Raw genomic sequence first — 6,000 nt, 5'->3', positions numbered from 1 at the left:
TTTTACCATTCTGGCCTCGGTTCACCCATCTGTGAAATGGAGATGAAGTAGGGTGAGCCAGGGACTACACAGTCCCTTAGGCCTTTTGCAACTCTGACAGCCACCAGAACGTCAAGGATCCTGCCACGGCCAGGAGTCTCCCCGTCCTTTGCAAGATGGCACTGGGAGAAGAGCCTGGCTTGCTGATGGGAAGGGAAGGCTCCTGAGAAGACAAGGATACCCTGGAGCACAGACAGGCAGGCTTCAGAGGCCAGGTCTGTGGTAGCGTGGCAGGGGAATCCAGAAAGACCCAGGAGGCTGGGGTTCAGTGAGGCGATGAAACCAGAAAACTCCCCCCAGCAGCCAAGTGCAGGAGAGTTGCCATGCAAATCACCAGGAAGAGATGATTAATTGAGTGTAGGTAAAAACAGAAGAGAGCTGACTGGTGACCCATGACTTGTGGATGGTGGATCGGATCGTGGATCCCCTGGGCCCCCTGAGGCTCCGCCATGACGGTGGGTATGGAGGATGAGGTGGGGTGTGAAAGGGGGCTGAGGCAGAGCTGACGAGATCCCCTCCCAGGAAGACTAACCAGGCGAGGCTGGCAGGGGAGAGGGAGCTGGTGGAGGAAGGGTGAGAACGGCATGCAGATGGTTTCCATTTCAGGGAGGTTCTGTGTTCTGCCCCAGCCTCTGACGCCTCATTTGGGGTGGGGGAGGGGTGCGGAGAGGAGGAAGCAGCAGGGACTTTTCTGAGCAACATTTCTAGTATCTAGAGCTTTCAGAATTCATAGACCCTCTGGGGGGCTTCCTCCCAGTCTTCGCTCCCCCTCTCAGTACATGCTTGAATCCCTTCCGCAGCTCTGGTTGCTCACCTCCAGGCACCAGGAGACCACTGCCTCCCACAGCGCCTGTTCCCAACGCTGGAAACTCCAGCGGGGAAGGGGTTCTCACCACTGAGGCAAAATCCGCATCCCCAGCTGCACCAGCATTTGGCACAATATACCCCAGAGATGTTCAGCTGGGTTCTGGTCTGTGGAGAATTTTATGTCGGGAGCAGGAATACCTAATGTAAAATTATTACCAACGTACAAAAGTTACATGTCGGGCCTGGTACCTTTTTCTAGGGATTAGGATTTTGTCAAGTTTCTGCCTCAGTGTGCCATTCTCTACCTCAGTTTCCATATTTGAGATAAAGACCCCTGTGATGGTTAATTTTATACGTCAATTTAGCTAGGCTATGGCACCCAGTTGTTTAGCCAGACACTAGTCTAGAGGTTCTGGGGAGGTAGTTTGTACATGTGATTCACATGTACATCAGTCGACCTTAAGGAGATTATCCTCCATAATATGGGTGAGCCTCATCGAATTACCTGAAGGCCTTATGGGCAAAAACGGAGGTTTCCTGAAGAAGGAATTGTGTTTCAAAACTGTAAGATAAAAATCATACCTGAGGGGTGGCCGGCTAGCTCAGCTGGTGAGAGCGTGGTGCTAATAACACCAAGGTTGCCGGTTCGATTCCCGCATGGGCCACTGTGAGTGGCGCCCTCCTTAAGAAAAAAACATCACACTTGAATTCCAGCCTGCAGGCCTGCTGTTCAGATGCTGACCTTGCCAGCCCCGAATCTTGGTTGTAGAACTGAATGGGGTTTGCATCTGTCTTGCCCACGAGGAGGCTAAAGACAGCTGTCTCCATGAGGCTGCTAGTTCTATGCACTGAAGGCTAGTTTTGTGCTCAAAAAGGTGCTGTGAAGGGACATGACCCACTGGGTTTCCCATTGAAATAGTATCAAACGGAGGGATTATGTTCATTATCAAGGGATTGATACTGAACTTTTCCTACAAATGTCCATAAGCGGGATGTTTAGCCAACTATCACAGCACACGCATACAAAGTTCCTAGGCTGTGCACAAGCCAAGCCTAAGTGATTGTTGGTGAGGTATGAATGAACGAGTGGCTTGTGGGGCCACCAGGAATCTGCTGGAAGACTCCCTGGCACGGGGCTTGGGCCTGACATGAGCAGCGGGAAAGACAGAGAAGGGAAGTGCATAGATCAAGGTTCTCAGAGGCAGGGTCATGGGAAGATGGGCAGGGATGCTATCCTGCATCTGACTGGCTGAGCTGGGCAGGCCGCTGGGAACTGCTCAGTTGCTGTTTACACTGACAGCGGCCACAGGGGGTTGTGCTGTGCCCTGGTGGGTGAGGATTGTTCCTGAGCCAGAGAAGATTGTGATTTGGGTAAGCCCAGGGCTACCAATGACCATTAAGCCATCGAATACCAGAGGAGGGACTGAAACTCAACCAGAATGATGCCACTGCTTCCAATATCAGAACGAAGACATTGAGGCTCAAAAGAGGAGGTCACAAGTTATCAGTGCTCAAAGTGGCACATTTCCTTATGACAGCATCTGATTACCAGTGTGTTTACACTGGTCTGCTATGTAAGGGGCTGAGTTATGTTTGGTAGGTATACTTAGGGGGACATATGTGGACATTTGTAAGGACTGTTCACTAGAGTATACAGGACTGAACTCTTTGATATGAGATGTTAAGCAGATAAAGTGACAATACGTGTATCCCACAGAAAATCCTTCCGCTGCACACGTACCCACCTTCTCCCCTCACTCGGGCAGCCATAGGGTATTTCCAGAGAGGATTTTCCTCATGTGAAGAGAAGATAATGAGATGCCTGGTTCTGACCTGCCCTGGGTCCCCAGCACAATTCTAATGGTACCCAGAGAACTCCCTTTTCCCCTTCCCTTTGGTGGCCCTTCCCTACCTCCTCACTTCCCTCACCCCTGTTTATTCTTGGAAAAGCTTCTCCATCAGAAGGAAGGTTCTGAAGCTACCATTTCCTCACCTTGCTCACCTGTCTGCATACCTGCCTTCAACTCCTTTCGCGCATCCCCCTGGATCCATCCATTCCCTCCTCCAGGGCCACTGAGTTTTCTTCATCTACCATCTCCTTCTCTTCTAGCACCTTCCTGTCAATGGCTGTCTGACCCCCCCAGTCCTCTGTCCTGCCAACCTTTCATAGCCAAGGGTTTAAAAAGAGACATACATTCTCTCCTCCTCCCTGATAGGAAGAGCCATATGTTCTCTCTTCGGCTGCTTATTCCCTCCTCAGTGCACTGCAGGCTGGCTTCTTGGCCCACCATTACCTCGGAACTCCTTTGGTAAAGGTCTCCAAGGAGCTGCATGTCCCAAATCTGAAAGATGCTTTCAATTCATATGTTCATTTGCCCAACACATATTTCATAAAGGAACTGAGGTATAAGGATATATGCAAGATGAGAAATTATGAACATGAATACTTATAGTAGCTTTGAGCAAAGCGTAAATCAGAATGGAAATTTACACAGAAAAAAACATAACAGATGAAATACTGCATCCCTCAATAAAAGCTTAGGGAATAAAATCAAAATACAACTTGGTAGAAGGAATTGTTCTTACAGGTTTTGGGGTGTATAGTGGGTTGGACAGTGTTCCCCCAAAAGATATATCCAAGTCTTACTCCCCAGTACCCATGAATGTGAACTTATTTGGAAATAGGGTCTTTGAAGACATAAATAAGGATCTTGGGGTGAGACCACCCTGGATTTAGGGTGGGCCCTGAAGCCAACACACAGAGACAGCAAGAAAAGAAGGCAGAGGCTGGAGGCTATAAGCCAAACGCCAAGAACTGCCAACAGCCACCAGAAGCCAGGAGAGAGGAGTGGAACGGACTCTCGCTCAGAGCATCAAGAAGGAACCAACTGTGCCGACATCTTGATTTTGGACTTCTGGCCTGCGCAACTGTAAAAAGAAATATCTGTTATTTTAAGCCATCTAGATTGTGGTGAATTGTTACCACAGCCCCAGGAAACAAATATAGGGTGGATCTTTGCTCTTTCATATCTCCATGCCTTTACTGACATCATTCCTCCTTGGAGGGCTCTTCCTCTTTTGTTAACCTGGAAAATTTTTATTCTGTTAGGCAGACACATTGGAAGTCCTGGGCAGGCGAGGTCCTGCCCAGCCTCCCCGGACTTTTCCTACTGGAGGGACAACCGTATTGATCCCTGCACTCCTCACCTATGACAAAGTCTTCATTTTTGTGTTTGTCTCTTCAATTGCTTGTTAGCCCCCGAGGCTTGAGATTTCTTTTAATAAAGTCAACCTCAAGCAAGACTACTACCCGGCACAAAAAACATACATGGCAAGTATTTGTCGACTAAATTAACTCAGAAGGCAACAGGCATACCAAAGAGAGGATTCATGCTCTCTGGGGTGGTCATAAAAATGAAAGAGGATATTCCGGGCAGAGAAAACAGCAGAGGTGAAGCACGGCCTGTTCAGGGACTAGCTACTCATGCAACGGGACTGGAAGGGTGAGGGATAGAGAAAGAAGAGTGAAGAACTGGAGACAATGAGGCTGGAAAGGCTTTGAATGTTAGGCCAGGAAGCTAGATGTTGGCCTGTGGGCCATGGCTGCCCAATGCTAGTGCAGTGCGCTTTCACCAGCATGCTTCTTAGAGACATTTCCTATGCGTACGCCTGAGTGGTCAGCGAATGTCCTCTTCCTGCCCCCTACAGTTAGACACCAGTCTTGTGATCAGTCTTCTTCTTGGCCCCACATCCACATGGGCAAAGCAGGGAACGAAAAGGGACGGCCTGTGGCCTCCTCATCCTTGGCCTCACCCAGTTGTTCCAGAATATTCCCAATACACTGAAAAAACATTAAAATGTTTCCAGTAGAGTATGAATGAAATTAGTTTTTGGGTTTTTTGGTTCTGTTTTGATATAGGTATACACCTGTGAAACCATCACCAGAATCAAGATAACAAACGTGTTCCTCACCCCCCACATTTCCTTGTGCCCTTTGTAATCTCTGCTTCTCACCTCTCCCAACCATCCCCACACTTGGGCAACCATGGATCTGCTTTCTGTCACTGCAGATTAATTTGCATTTTCATAGCATTCCACTGGGAATTTTACATTATTGGGCGCTGTGTATTTTTGTATTCTAAATATTCTTGAGCTTTGTTCTTCAAATTGGTTAAGATATTGGGAAACAGCCTGATTCTTTCAGGTCTTGCTTTTCAGCTGGTTAGGCAGAACCAGCGTTTACACCAGGGCTAACTTTCCCCCATTACTGAGGAAAAAACTCCTCTGAGCTCTCTAGTCAATGCTCCATAAATGATGAGGTTTTCCACTCTGACGGGTGAGGACAGAGACTAGCAAGGGCCCTGTGCGCGCTCCAGAAATAATTTCCTCTAATCCTTTCAGGTGGTTTCCTCACACATATACGCTGACCAGTACTCACTCAGCTGAAGACTGCTGACCTCTGGGGTCTCTGTGCAGCTCTCCTCTCTGGAAATCTGACCTGCACACTCTAGCCATTTTGGCTTTTCCAGGCTCCCAGCTCTGTTTCTTCAATTCAAGGACACCACATGGCTCTTCCTGGGTTTCCCCTCCTCACTCCACAACCAGGAACCTCTCCAAGCAGTCAGCTGGGGCACTCAGAGGGCACATCTCACTTGTTTGCCATCTCTCAGAGTTCATTGCCCTTCCTCGTCTGATGTGCAATGTCTTGAAAACTGCTTCATGTATTTTTTACATTGTTTCAGGAGGGAGGGTAAATCTGGTCCGTTACTCCAATCTTGGCTGGAAGTAGAAATTCCTGAAATTACTTTTGATAATGACTATGATAAATGTATAATAACAAATTTGGTATGTTGGACTCTTTCATGTTTTGCACTGTCATATATGGGTAACACAAGCTAATAAACTCTTATTGAGGAAATGGTTAGATACAGTACATCAGAATAAAGTTGTATTTTCTGCATTCAAAAATAATTTAAAAAATATTTGGGTGTATGACTGCCAAGTATTCTTTCGTGCAAAGAACTGTTTTGAGATAATGGCTATAGCAGATGTTACTGTATTATTCATTTATTCAGTTACCGTGTCTCTGTCAGGGGGCTGCGCTCTAGCTGCTCAAACCCACTTTGCCTGGGTGTATAGAGAGCCAGAGTTGGC

Source organism: Rhinolophus hipposideros, assembly GCF_964194185.1.
Source record: "Rhinolophus hipposideros genome assembly, chromosome: 11".
Classification (NCBI taxonomy): domain Eukaryota; kingdom Metazoa; phylum Chordata; class Mammalia; order Chiroptera; family Rhinolophidae; genus Rhinolophus; species Rhinolophus hipposideros.
The sequence above is the reverse complement of the archived record's forward strand: the minus strand, read 5'-3'. Positions refer to the sequence as shown.